Here is a 14832-nt window from a genome sequence, read left to right as displayed (position 1 = left end):
TTCATTTGCTTGGATGACAGGTACTCTCACAGATTTCCTTCCAAAGAATATTTCGTTGTACTTCAAGTGATGCATATTTGTGTGAAAATCATATTATTAGCTCCCTTGAAGTTTTCTGATTGCTATACTCACCTGAGTTAATAATAGCTACCTCATAAGCAATTGTAAATGACTATGAAGCCCTAGGTATAAAGTTTCTCATAGAGTTACTGAAACATACTAGCCAAGGGATAAGGGCTGTGGAAGGTGAATGTCACTAATGCTGTTTCTATTGTGAAAAGTGATGCCCATTATAAAGGGGATAGACTAGGGGAATGATACCCTGCAAAGGAACATTGATATCAGTAAGCAAATTCACAGAAAAGCAACTAGGTTTGTAACATATAAAATAATCATTATCATTATAAAATAAAGTCAAGAGCTCATAAGACAAAGACATATATGAACACTAAGCACGAGCAAAAATCTGCTTTTGCATCATTAATACTCAATGATGGGACTCATTTCATCACAGTCTAATTATTGATACAATAAGTCAGGGTCATTTAGAAAATAAACGTAAATTTATCTTAACTTGGTTTGAGAGGACAATGAAGCATGTGTGTCATTTAGAAAGGTTTCTGTTTAAAATTGTTAGTATTTTAAGGTTAAATGGGTGCATTTATGTGGAACAAATTAGAAAACTGAGAGAAAAAAATCCTGGGTAAACATTAATGCCCTAGGAGAATAGCACATCTGAGAAAGAGAAAAAATAATTTTATCATAAGTTGGCAGCTTTTATTTCTACCTGCTTTGCATGACTGCTTGGTATTCAAGTACCAGGTCACAGGTGGAAGACATTGAGGACCATTATACAAAGTAAATGTTTATAATATATCATAATTACCGACACACCTGTGGTAAATAACTTTGTGAGTTTCCACAGCAAAGATGCTGAAAATGCTCAAGAGAAAATGCAAGAAATAAAACTCTCTCTCTCTCTCTCTCTCTCTCTTTTTTTTTAACCTGCTGTTGGATGGGATCCAATTTACAGGTTTTGTAAATTCGAACAGTCACTTTCAAAGCTAGGAAGCAAAAGTTTGGTTTCAAAGTGTTCTATCCCCTTTACCCATCAGCCACTTAGCCAGCAGTCAGGATGTTCAGGGTCTAGATTTTCTTTCATTGTCTCATATTCTATTACAAGAAACGTCTCGTGTTTAATGTTGTTTTCAAAACCAATCATGTATTCACCTAACAAATCAAAGAACTGCAATCAATAAGTCAAAAATTAAATTAATTATTCTCAAAACTAAACTAATAATTTTAGTAAAGTCTTTCTACATAAAACAGCCATATTTATTATCATTGTATCAAAAATTAGTTTATTTGCTTCCTTAACTGAATGTTTTTAATGCAGTTTACTTTCATGATACCCCTCAAAGAAACTTGGTCCATGGTAGACAGTTCCAGCCCCAAACATACCCCAATCTTGTACTTGGTCAGTTTCTCTGGAGATCAACATCATCTGATGTTCAGACTACCTGCTGTAAAATCTACTTTTGGGGGCTGGCACCATGGCATAGTAGGCTAAGCATCTGCCTGCAGCACTGGCATCCCATATGGGCACTGATTTGTGTCCTGGCTGCTCCTCTTCCAATCTAGTTCCCTGCTAATGGCCTGGGATGGCAGTGGAAAATGGTGCAAGTAATTGGGCCCCTGGACCCACTTGGGAGACCAGGAAGAAGCTCTGGGCTCCTGGTTTTGGATCAGCCCACTCTGGCCATTGCATACATTTGGGGACTGAACCAGCAGATGGAAGGTCTTTCTCTGTTTCTCCCTAGTCTGTAACTCTGCCTCTTAAGTAAATAAAATCTTTTTAAAAAATCTATTTTGGGACTATATTAAAAGAATACAAAACTATACATTTGAATAGCCTAATTGTGTTCTAGTATGCAACATCATAACATTCATGTTAAGTTAAATTTGTTTCAACCTCTACTATTAGGTAAAATTGAGAATAAAAATCATTTAACTGTAAGCTGTACTGCAAGGATAGTTTTGAAGAACGATTTCATGACAATTCATAATACTCTCCTGGGTACTATTGGATACTGGAGACATTGAAACACAAATAGTGTCCTAGTGAATATGGGGTTTTGTTTAAAGTGGCACCTTTTCTCTACTTTAATTTTTTTATTTATTTATTTTCATTTTATTTGAAAGCCAGAGAGAGAAAGAGGGAGAGATCCATCTCCTTATTCGCTCCTCCAGTGCTCCCAATAGCCAGGGCTGAGGCAGGTTGAAACCAGTAGGTAGGAATAAGAAATCCCATCTGAATCTTTCCTGTGGGTGACAAGGACTCAAGCATTTGAACCATCATCTGCTGCCTCCCAGTACACACATTAACAGGAAGTTGTATCTGAAGCAGAGTAGTCAGAATTTGAACCAGGCATCCCAATAAGGGGTATGGGCTTCTCTATGGTGACTTAGGCTGCTGCACCAAAAACCAGCCCACAGGTGTTTGATTTTTTATTTATTTTTCTTCCCTCAGTGGGCATTGAAAAGGTACACAGACTTTATGTTTGCTAAAATAGTTTGGAATCCAACTTATGGCTTATAGCTTAAAAGGAGACTGATTTTTAGGGTGACCACTATGCATATTAGTATCATTCTCATTCTTATTATCTTCTTCTAAGTCTCATTTTCCATTTGTCTGATTTCTTTATTCACTTATTTTAGATTTTACTTTTATTTTACATGTCATACATAGAAGAAAAACACACATTATGTAAATATTTTCAATGCATTAAGAAATGAACCTATGTTCTTCCTTAGCCAATTCCATTTCTTCCCATCAAACATGTTGAATAATAAAAATAACTACCAACAAGATCATACTTTACATCCACAATGAAATCAGATCAATGATGCAGTAAAAACACTGTGGCTTGGTTGTGGGTATTCTCAGAAATAGATGTACTGAATTTCTAAGCCAGATCTGATCACATTTAATTATTTTCCTCCAGCTTTTAAGTTAACATTTGAAATTGAACTTTCTCATGGGTCACAGGTGCTCACCAAAGAAATCAGCAAAGGCTGCACATTCCAATGAGGCTAGACATTGATATAGTTTTAAGAGAGAGAGGAAAATCTTTACCCCATGAACTCAGGGAGGAAGAAACACAGCCTGAGGCTATATCAACAGGGAATTAATGAGCCACAGGACATAAAGTCTAATAGAGAGCAAAGCATATTAATGAGCTCAAAGCTCTTGCTCATCCTTAACCAATTAGTCTGAGAAGACCTACTTGGTGTCCCTCTCTCTGATTCCTCTTTTATACAACATTCACACTATTGTCAGAAACTCGCAGAACTCAATATTTCCATTCCCATCACCTAGAGAACAAGGTCCAGAGTATCTTACCTAGCACTCAAGGCCATCCAAAATTAGGCAGGACGTTACTTTCCTATTCACAAGACACCTTTTCACGTTGCTCTCCAACTGTGCATTTGGCCATGCTGTTGTCTGAATGAATCACTTGATTACAAGTTCCTTTGGAATTTTTGTACTGAGTCATCCTTGAAAACAAAATATTCTTTTTATCATCTTTGTTCTAAACATACCCAATCTTTAAGATACTGTTCAAACACAAAATCCATACTGAAAAGTACCTACATGCTTTTGCCTGCATCTTCATAACTGCGACCTGCATTTGTAGAAAGCAATAACTAAGTTTTGAGCGTCCATCATTTTGATAGATAACAGATACAAGCTGAAAAATTACATGGAGCTAAATTAATGTTTAGTTTAAAGGGTTGCTTGGAAAACTTAATATGAAAATAGATGTTTTTTCCTCAGAACTCAATAAATATTAATTACATGGCAAATATTTATGGAAGGAAGTAATAATATATGAATCTTAAACATGAGCTCTCTAACTCCAAGAGTTATGTGAGCACACCTCTGCCAAGGTAGGGAACTACTCCCATACTGAAAATTCTGCATTTTCAGGTTGGTTTATTTACTCTCTTTATCTCTTAAAAGATCCACTCCTAACAAATGAATGTACTGGACCTCTTTCATGCTGTGTTTCACAGACAATTGTGAGACCTATCCAAGTCTAAAGATGCAGATACAGATGGCCATGGAACAAGAAGGAATTAAGTAATGCAAGAGCTTTCACTGCTGTACCAAGCCACAGGGAATGGCTAGCACAAGATGGAATTTATCAGATTTGTTTGGAGTTTTGACTTTGCCATATGGGTTCAGACAAAACTGAAATGCAAAACAGAATTCTAAATCATTCAAAGCTGTGAATGGAAATTGCCAAGTTTTACAAACTCATCTATGAGGTGGTGAGACCACAAGAGGAAAGAGAGGTACCCTACAGAGAGAGAAGTTCTCATCCTCCTTAGCTTACACTCAGTGAGCACGTTCTCTAGGTGAGACATGTGGAAAGGATGATAGGGAAAATGTTAAAAAAAAAAAAACAGGCTCTGCTTTTCAGTCCCCCAGCAATTAAAGTCTAGTGAGATGAGCTCCATTCTTAGAATGAGGATACAAAGCTGACTGCTTTCACTCATTCATCCAATAGTTGTGATATGCTGAAAAAGTTCAATTTTTCACTCAACAAACACTAATTGTATATCTTCTTTGAGTCTTGTGTTTTGGTATATTTAGGAATCTCAAGAGGGAGAAAAAAAATGAATCCTGGGTTATGAGAGGTTCTTGAGGCCCTGATTATCATCACCCTTTCATATAATCTTTTAATAGCATAGCCACATATACATGCTGTTTATATATATTCATGTTGCTTATATATATATATATACACACACACACACATACACACTTCTCTGTAAAATATAAATACTGCATGATGTCAGGTTGTACACACTGGCACAGCATTTTTCATTATCATCTTTGGCCCCTTTTTCAGTTTTAGCAAATGTAGCTTGTTTTTCATTATTCTAAATATGTGTGTTCACTTAAAACAATGATCATATTGACATTCTGAAAATGGTATAAAAGTAAATGTCTATGTCTGCATGTTTTCTTATTTTATTTATGTATATATTTAAATATTTAGTAAAATTTTTACCGTATGGGCGCTTTAAAGAGTTCCCATATACCTTACACATAGTCTTCCCTATTTTTAATATCATATCAATTTGACCCATAATTCAAAATCAATTAACCAGTATTGATAGGTGATAACTTAATAAAGTTAATACTCTCTCCACAACTCCTTACTTCAGGTCATCTTAAATGCTTTTGTTTTTTTAAATAATTGTAGGTACATGAGCAGTTGTACCAAATAACAGAGAGGACTTTTGTACCATTTATTCATTTTCACCAAATGGTAATATCTTGCAAGTCTACAGTACAATATCACAACCAGTAATATTAACATTGACACAATCAGGACATAGAGCACTAGCATCAATCCACGGGTCCTTGTGTCATCCTTTAACATCTCAAATCAACCACTAATTTGTGCTCTATTATAATTTTATTATTTCAAGAATCTAACAACTAGTAATATTTTTGGATTGACTTTTTTTCACTCAGGATAATTCTTGGATTATTGCATGGATCTAGGAGTTTACTGATGAGTAGCATTCCATGGCAAGTATGTATCATATATAGCTTATTCATCAACTGAAGGAAGTCGGAGTTGTTCCCAGTTGTGGGTTATCACACAGCAAAAAGCTAAGATACGTTAATCATATATGGGTTTTATGTGAACATAAGTCTTCATATCTCCGAGATAAATGTCCCAGAGTTTAATTGTTGTGTTGCATGACAATTTGAAACTTAGTTAACAACCTGGCAATCTTTCCCAGAATGACTATACCGTTTTGTATTCTCAATGTATTAGAACAGTTGATGTTACCATCATTTTTTATTTCAGCCATTCTGATAGGTACATAGTGATATTTCATTGTGGTGCTAAGATGAATTTCCTGGGGCCAGTCCTATGGAGTAGTAAACTAAGCCTCCACCTGCAGTGTCGGCATCCCATATGAGCATGGCATTGTGTTCCGGCTGCTCCTCTTTTGATTTAGCTCTCTGCTTATGGCCTTGGAAAGAAGTGAGCCAAGTGCTTGGGCCCCTGCACCCACGTGGGAGACCTGAAGGAAGCTTCTGGTTTCTCTTTTCAGATTGGCTCAGCTCTGGCCATTGCGGCCACTTGGGGAGTGATCCAGTGGATGCAAGACCTTTCTCTTTTTCTCTCCCTCTCTCTGTCTGGAACTCTACCTCTCAAGTAAATAAATAAAATATTCAAAAAAACAAACAAAAAAGATGAATTTCCTTAATAAAAATTATGTTTTAATATTTTTCATGTGCTTAACTGCCATCTGCATGTCTATCAGGTGAATGGTCTCTTCATAATACTTGCCCATTTTCTCATTGGATTGTTTTTGTACTACTGAGAGAGCTTTATCTTTTTCAGATTCTACTCTTTTGTTGACTATATAGCTTACAACTATTTTATCCCATTCTGTGAGTTTCTTTTCATCTGGGTTAAAAAGTCTTTGCAGAGCAAAAGTTCGAGGTTTTTATGAAGCCCAGTTTACCAATGTTTCTCTTTATGCACCATGCTTCTGGTGTCCATCAGAATAACTAGATTCACTCTATATCCTGATTTTCTCTTATGCTTCTCAAAAAGATTTATAACTTTACATTTTATTTTTTAAGTCTGTGATGCATGTTGTGCTATATTTTTATAGGGTCTGAGATTAGATTGACATTCATTTATACCCTTTTGAATGATCAAATATTTGCTCCAGCATCATTTCTTAGACTTATCTTTACCCCCTTGAATTGTTTTTGCAATAACATAGAAATCAACTGAGCATATTTGTGTGGTTGTACTTATGAGTTCTCTATTTTATTCTATGGATATATACACCTATTCCTTCATATTCTTGAACACTTTAGCTGTATAAGGTCATGAAAGAAACTGAGTAGATTGATCCTTCTAACTTATTTCTTTTTTAAAAAATATTATAATTCCTCTGCATTTTCCAGCTGAATTTTAGAAAAATCTTCACTATATTTATAATACAATTTCTGATACAATTCGTTTAAGCTTTGGCAAGAATTAATATCTTTACTATATTAAATCTTCCAATCCATGCATATAGTGTGGACATCTTTTATTTAGATCTTTATTTTATCAATGTTTTGTAACTTGCAAAGTCGAAATCCTGTGTATGTTGTATTATGTTTACAGCTAATGATTTCATCTATTTGCATAATTGTAAATAATATTGCATTTTTTATTTGAATTTCATGTTTTATTGCAAGTCTACATGAATGTGATTGAGTTCTTTATATGTTTATCTGTTATTCTATGACTTTTTTTTATGTGACAGGCAGAGTTAGACAGTGAGAGAGAGAGACAGAGAGAAATGTCTTCCTTCCGTTGGTTCACCCCCAGAATGGCCGCTACAGCCAGCATGCTGCACTGATCCAAAGCCAGGAGCCAGGTGCTTCCTCCTGGTCTCCCACGTGGGTGCCAGCATCCAAGCACTTGGGCCATCCTCTACTGCCTTCCCAGGCCACAGCAGAGAGCTGGACTGGAAGAGGAGCAGAAGGGACAAGAACCCGGCGCTTATATGGGATGCCGGCGCCACAAGTGGAAGATTAGCCAAGTGAGCCACGGCGACGGCCCCTGTTATTCTATGACTTTGATGAACACATTTATTATTTTTTAAGAAGTTTTTAGTAGAGTTATTGAGCATTCTGTGTAAACAAGCAAGAAACTTGCAATTTTTAAAAATTTATTTTTCTACAACCTTATGTTTTTTATTTCCTTTTCTGTATTTACTGCATGGACTAGAACTTCCATGATTATGTTGATTAAGAAGAGTGAGGGAATGTCCTTATTCTACTTCTGGTCTTAGGAAAAAGGCTTACTTGGTTTTTCACTCTTACGTACTGTGTTTATCAATTAAAAAGTCACCCATATTTTATCTTCCTGATAGCTTTTTAAATAATGCATTGGTGTTTGTTAATTTTTCAAATTCTTTTTGACTTATTTGTTTGTATAATATTTACTCTTTAGCATGTAATATGGTAGTCCATGTTTGATTTCTAAACATTGAACCAGTCTTTTACCATTGATCATGGTATAAAATCCTTTCTGTACAATTCTGAATTCTTTGCTAATATTTTGTTAAGTATTTTTGCATATACATTCATGAGGAATATTGGTTTACAGTTGTATGAGTTAATTTTACACATCAATTTGACTTGGCTAAAGATGCTTAGATAGCTGGTAAAACATGTCTAATGTTTCTGTGAGGGTATTACCAGACAGGTTAGCATTATATAAGTGAAGTGAGTGAAGTAGATGGCTCTCTAATGTGGATGGGCATCATCCAATACCATGATAGCCTAAATGGAATAAAGAGACAGATTGAAGAGAAGGGGTTCAGTCCAGTGGTTATGATACCTGCATCCCATATCAGAGTGTCTGTATTTGATTCTCAGTTCTGACTTCTGACTCAGGCCAATGCAGACCCTGTAGGACAGCAGTGATGCTCAAGTGGTTATGTTCTTACTACCCATTTGGGAGACTGAGATTACATTTATTTTTTATTTTTAATTTTTTTTAAATTTTTTGACAGGCAGAGTGGACAGTGAGAGAGAGAGACAGACAGAAAGGTCTTCCTTTGCCGTTGGTTCACCCTCCAATGGCCGTCGCGGCTGGCGCACTGTGGCCGGCACACCGCGCTGATCCGAAGGCAGGAGCCAGGTGCTTCTCCTGGTCTCCCATAGGGTGCAGGGTCCAAGTACTTGGGCCATCCTCCACTGTACTTCCCTGGCCACAGCAGAGAGCTGGCCTGGAAGAGGGGCAACCGGGACAGAATCCGGCACCTCGACCGGGACTAGAACCCGGTGTGCTGGCACCTCAAGGCTGAGGATTAGCCTAGTGAGCCTCGGTGCCGGCCACATTTCTGACTCCTGGCTTCATCCCCTGCACCATCAGAGCCTGGTCTCTGCCATTACAGATATTTGGTGGACGAATCAGCAAATGGGGGGTATCCTCTCTAGCTACGTCAAATAAATAAGTAAATTTTAAAATACTTTTATTTTTATTTTGTATTTATTTGAAAGGCATAGTGACAGAGAGAAGGAGATCTTCATCCAGTGGTTCACTTCCCTAAAGCAGCAATGGCCAGGACTGCACCAGGCCAATGTTAGAATTCCATCTGTTCTCTCATATGGGTTCCAGAAACCCAAGTATTTGAGCCATCATCCACTGCCTGCCTTCCTAGATATATAGCAGCAAGAAGTCAGATTGGAAGTGGGGAATCCGGGACTACACTGGCTTTCTGATAAGGCTTGTGGGAATCCCTGCTCCACAAATCTCTCCCCTAAATAATCATAACAAAAGCAGAAGGTGGGGAATTTACTTTTCAATTTGAGCTGGGACATCTATATTCTCCTATTTTGATTCATTATTACGTTAGTTCTTTTGGTTCTCAGGCCTTTCAATTCAGACTAAATTATATCATTGGCTTTCCTAGTTTTCCAGCTTGTAGATGGTATCCTACGTGATTGCTCTGCTTCTATAATCATGGGAGCCAATTTCTATTATATACACCCAATCACACATATACATTGCATTGGTTCTGTTTCTTTGGAGAACCCTGACTAATACTGTCACTTTATTTTTCTTTTCCTTCCTTCCTTCTTTCCCTTCTTTCTCTCTCTCTTTCTTTATTCCTTCTTTTCTTCCTTTTTTTTGTACTGTATTTTTCTGGTTTGGTTGTCTGAGTAATAAAAGCTTTATAAAAATTAATTGGAAAATATTTCCTTTTCTCCTATTTTTCAGCAGATACTGTATAGGACTGTGGTTATTTTTTTCTAGGTTCTTGAGTTAGGAACTTAGGTTATTTATTTAGGACTTTTCCTCTTTCTATATGCATATATTTCGTGCTATAAATTTTATGAACCACATTGTTGTAGTATTTTGATAAGTTGTATAAAATTTTCATTCAGTTCAATAGTTTTCCTTGGGATTTCTGTGGGTTATTTACCAAGTGTTTTAAGATTTTCCTGTTACCTTTCTGTTAATGATTCTAATTATTTCAGAGGACATGTGCTAACCAATTTCATTTCTTTTTAGTTTCTTGAACTTTGTTCTATTGCTCACTGGTTTTGTGTATATTCCATGGACTCTTGAAAATAATGAGTGTTTTGCTCTACTGATAGAGAGTTTTATAAATATTGATAAGATCCTATAGCTGTTGGTGCTGTTGAGTTCTTTATCTTTTCTCTCTTATTATGAATTATTTGGAAGAAGGTGTTGAAGTCTCCAACTAAAATTGTGTATTTTTTGTTTTTCTTTTCTGTTTTGTAAGTTTTTGTTTCACAGCTCTGTTGTATGGTGCAGACATGTTTAGAATTAATGTGTTTTTAGTGAACTGACACATTTATCAGTCACTATAAATTGTCCTAATCTGTGTCTGATAATTGTCTTTTCTCTGAAGCCTACTTTATCATATCAGATATTGACATAGCCACTCCCCTCTTTTTAGGATTAATGCTTACCTGTTATTTCTTTTTTCCATTATTGTATTCAACTTACTTTATTGTTACCATGAAGTGAGTTTCTCATATGCAGATATGGTTGAATCATGGTTTTCAATACAATCTGCCAATCTCTCTCTGTAATTGTTGTATTTCAGTTATGTGCTTTTAATATAATTATTGCTTTATCAGACTTAAGTCTGACATTTTATGATTTGTTGTGACTATTCTTAGTTTCTCTTTTTTCTTTTCCCTGCTGACTTACAGTTTACTTCAAAAATCTTTAGAAATCCATTTTGTTTTATTTATATTCATACTGAGTATATCACTTTATATGTTTTTTAACCTTTGCTCTAGGTCTTATATTAAAAATTTATAACTCATCATAGTCCACTAGTATCATTACTTTACAAGTTCAAGCAAAGTATTAAAAGAGTTACCACCTTTTCATTCCTTAAATATTTTCTATATAAGGGTAGGTTCTTCAAAAAATCCATGGAAAAATTAAATTAAAAAGTAAGTCTAGGTGCTTGAGCTGTGGCAAAGCAGGTAAAGCTGTTGCCTGGAGTGTCGGCATCCTATACGGGTGCCAGTTTGTACCCTGGCTGCTCCACTTACAATCCAGTTCACTGCTCTGGCTGGGGAAAATAGTAGAAGATGGCCCAAGTCCTTGGGCCCCAGAACCCATATGGGAGACCTGGAAGAAGCACCCGGTTCCTGGCTTCAGCTTGGCCTAGCTCCAGCTATTGCAGCCACCCGGGGAGTAAACCAGCAGATGGAAGACCTCTCTCTCTTTCTGCCTCTGCCTCGCTATAACTCTGCCTTTCAAATAAATCAATCTTTAAATAAAGTAGGTATATTTTGGTGAAAAACAAATTTGAAATCCATGCATTGTTTCATAATAATCATTTTCTATTGAGTTTTTGAAGAGCCCTGATATACACATTTAGAACAAAATCATACAAATGTTATAATTTTTGTTTCAAATATCAATAATAATTTAGGAATCTCATATTTTAAGCAGAAATTAAAATGTCTTATATTTAACCATGTTTATATTCCTCTGTTATTCTTTATTTCTTGTGTTGCAATAATTCTTTTATAATAATTTCATTTCTCTTTGGAGAATTTCCTTTAGCCATTGGTTTACTCTTGATAGATTCTCTTAATTTTTCTTAATCTGAGTGTGCTCATTTCCCTTTTACTCCTGAAGGATACTTTTGCCTGATAATAGGATTCTGCAATGACAATTCTTTCCATTCAGCACTTAAAAAGTCACATCCTTTTAGCACACTTTTTCATAATAAAATCACGGCAGTTTGAACTACTTTTATCCTACAGTGTTAGTTCTCTCCTTCTTTCTCTCCTTTCATGACTTTTTTCTTTGGCTTTTGCAAATTTGATTATGATGTGCTTAAGAGTAGAATCATGTGGATTTGTCTTCTTCCTTTATTTCTGATTATGTGTTTTTGCTAAATTTAAGAAGTTTTCAGCCTTTTTTTAAATATCTTGCTTTTGTTTTCTTTGTTTGGGGTTTCAATGTCATGCGATAGCCCCATGGATCTTTAAAACTCTGTTCATTTCTGGGCCTCTACTGATAACTCCCTGGCTGAACAGGTTTGGCGTGCCTTGTTACTTTTCTCTATTTACTCAAAAGTTGAGGGAGTGAGCTTGTTATTGTTTGGCAGTTGTTAAATTCTTAATTATCCTCTAGGCCCCTTGTGGCATCCACTCAACACAGGGAGAGGATGGAAAGCACCCCATCATTCAAAACGGGGAAAAAAATGTATGCTGTCTACTTGGACACACTGCAATGGATAGGAGAGTTCCATTAGGATTAGAAGGAATGAAAGTTGCAGCTCCCAGTTTGGTCTTCTCTAACATTTTCCCATCAGTGGGGTTTACATGCCTTAATACCGTCAGGTGAAGGTTAAGGTCTAGGATCTCCATTTAGCCCACTTAGCCTTTACAGGTTAGGGTTAAGTGTGGGCCAAAAGATCTTTCTGGAGTATTTGGCTGAAGTAGAGTAATTGTTATCTAAAAATTTTCCTACTTGCTAAACTACATTTTTCTCTGTTCTATGAATAGAAAGGGCAGACTTTTCTTTGTTTTGGCCTGTGCCTGTTGGCATTTTCGATTGAGGCCTTCAGCTCTGGTATGAACTATGAAATAGCTGAAACAATAAGACAGCTCAGGGAGCTCAGTAGCATGACACTCCTTGTGTCCTGAAGTTGCTAATCAGTTTGCTTTCTTCTCTCCAACTTCCGTATGTTTCTTCTATATATAATGTCCAGGACTTCTAGTTTTTCCTGAAATTGGCAGTCTTCTCATTTAAAATGTTTCTGCTTCAAATTGCTTTTCTAATGTTTATACTAGGATGTAGATAACTTTAGAAATAAAAATTGTTTTACTCTTGTCAGTCACTGCCTTGGATTGTGATTGTGATTTACTGGTTTTATCACCAACTGAATGAAAACAAAAAGATCTACACGGCAGGAGTCTAGTGAAAATTAAATAAAACTGAATAAAGCTTTTGGTGGAATGTCTCACACATAGTCACATGCCTATTATTATTTTTATTTCCAATATGCTGAAAATTGAATTTTTTCAATTAAAAGCTATGTGATCTAAAAAAATTACTTTTTTTAAAGTTAATGAATTTACTTTTATTGATTTAAAAGGTAGAGTGACAAAGACAAAGAGAGAGAAGACAGAGAAGAGAGAGGACATAAAGAGAAAGCTAGATCTTCCACCCACTGGTTTACTCTCCAAATGCCTGCCGCAACCGGAGCTGAGCCAGACCAAAGCCAGGAAGCAGGAACTCCATCTGGGTCTCCCATGTGGGATGTCAGAAACTCTAGTACCCAAGAGCTACCTTTATGCAATAGCAGGAAGCTAGATCAGAAGTAGAGGAGCTGGAGGTTGAACCCAGACACTCTGCTGTGAGTTGTTGGTGTTCCCTGCAGCAACTTAACACCCTGTTCTGCCACACCTGTCCTCATATTTTTTTAATAGAGCAAAAAGCTATCCTCTAAATCTCAAAGATGTCTCTGGTCTGGATAGAAATTCATGAATGTATATCAGTAAGCTGTAGGAGAAAAGGATTGCCATCAGACTGGTACAGACAAACCTCAGCTACAATTACACATTTTAGTGTTCATCAAAAGTTCCAGTCTGAGGATAAGCGTGAAGCAAGACAGCTCATATACTTACTCTTGTGATAAATGACTTCACCCTGAGAGGGTTCCTCTTTGATATTGAAAGTGCATTATACTATAGCAAAAAAAGGAAATGTCAAAACTGTTTCCCTGACTTGAGGAGAAAATGTGCCACATCATAGGTCTTATTCAGCTTGGCTTTTTATTGAATCTCTGAATATTGACTAGTCTCATGCCCCTGTAAACGTATTTCTTTTCAAGGCTTAGTGAACATTCTAAGGACACAATCTTGACTATTTCTAAAATCTCAGGGTTTACTCTCTTGTTCTAAAAAGTCCTCCGCCCTGATCCCGTTCAATCTACGAAGATGAAAAGCCAATACTGAAAAGCACAGGACCTTGGAACAGGTTATATAGGCTGTCAAGCACTATGTGCTGCAGCCCAACACCAGCTCAGGACCAAGATTTTTTTTTTTAAATGTGCCTATTTTCTCCCATTGAGCCAAAAACTGAACTTGTAAACCAATTTTGAATAGATCATATTATAATATTTGAAGTGATTATAAATATGGTTGATTTTAAGTGAATCAAAAATCCTTTTAGTTGATAATTATGTTTTGCATGATTTTGCAATGGAATTTTGTCACAGAAGTCAGCATTTCTCTGAGGATGAGAAGCAGTAAAAAGTTTAATTTTTCATCCTACTGGTCTCAGCAAAAATAAGGAGATTTTCCAAATCATTTTCTTGTAAGACTACAGAGCACTTCCTTGTGTTTTTATATGCACTACTTTTCTCAGCCTCATAAACTCACTTTGAGGTAGAGATGTTCACCTCTGTTTTACAAATTAAACTTGAAGGTTTTGAGACTTTCTAGAGCTTGGATTTCTGTTCAGTTCTTCCTGTATCTAAGTCTCAACTGTTTCCTAGGATAAAACCACTGTCTTCTTTAGCGAGTCTTCCTCAGTGTAAGTTCCAAGTCAAATGCTCCATCAGACAAACATAATGCTTTCAAAGAGATTTTGAAAGGAGCACAGTGCATCCCTGTGGCCAGCATAATAAATAGCCAGATTAAAAGTTAGAGATTACAAGAGAAAGGGACTATTTAGCAACATGAACTTTTGGAAACATTGTCCCTAAACTAAGATC

The 14832-nt window shown here is 36.2% G+C and overlaps 1 long non-coding RNA gene across 1 annotated transcript in view; it reads right to left on the bottom strand.

Moving 5' to 3' along the window:
• Window positions 1-2219: 2219 nt before the first annotated feature.
• LOC127491310 (uncharacterized) overlaps window positions 2220-14832 on the bottom strand; it is a 175423-nt gene continuing 162810 nt past the window's right edge. Inside the window, exon 4 of the long non-coding RNA XR_011384227.1 lies at window positions 2220-3558. This is a non-coding gene — a long non-coding RNA (uncharacterized lncRNA). The remainder of the gene's footprint in view (window positions 3559-14832) is intronic.

Source organism: Oryctolagus cuniculus, chromosome 18 (assembly GCF_964237555.1).
Source record: "Oryctolagus cuniculus chromosome 18, mOryCun1.1, whole genome shotgun sequence".
Taxonomy (NCBI): domain Eukaryota; kingdom Metazoa; phylum Chordata; class Mammalia; order Lagomorpha; family Leporidae; genus Oryctolagus; species Oryctolagus cuniculus.
The sequence above is the reverse complement of the archived record's forward strand: the minus strand, read 5'-3'. Positions and strand labels throughout refer to the sequence as shown.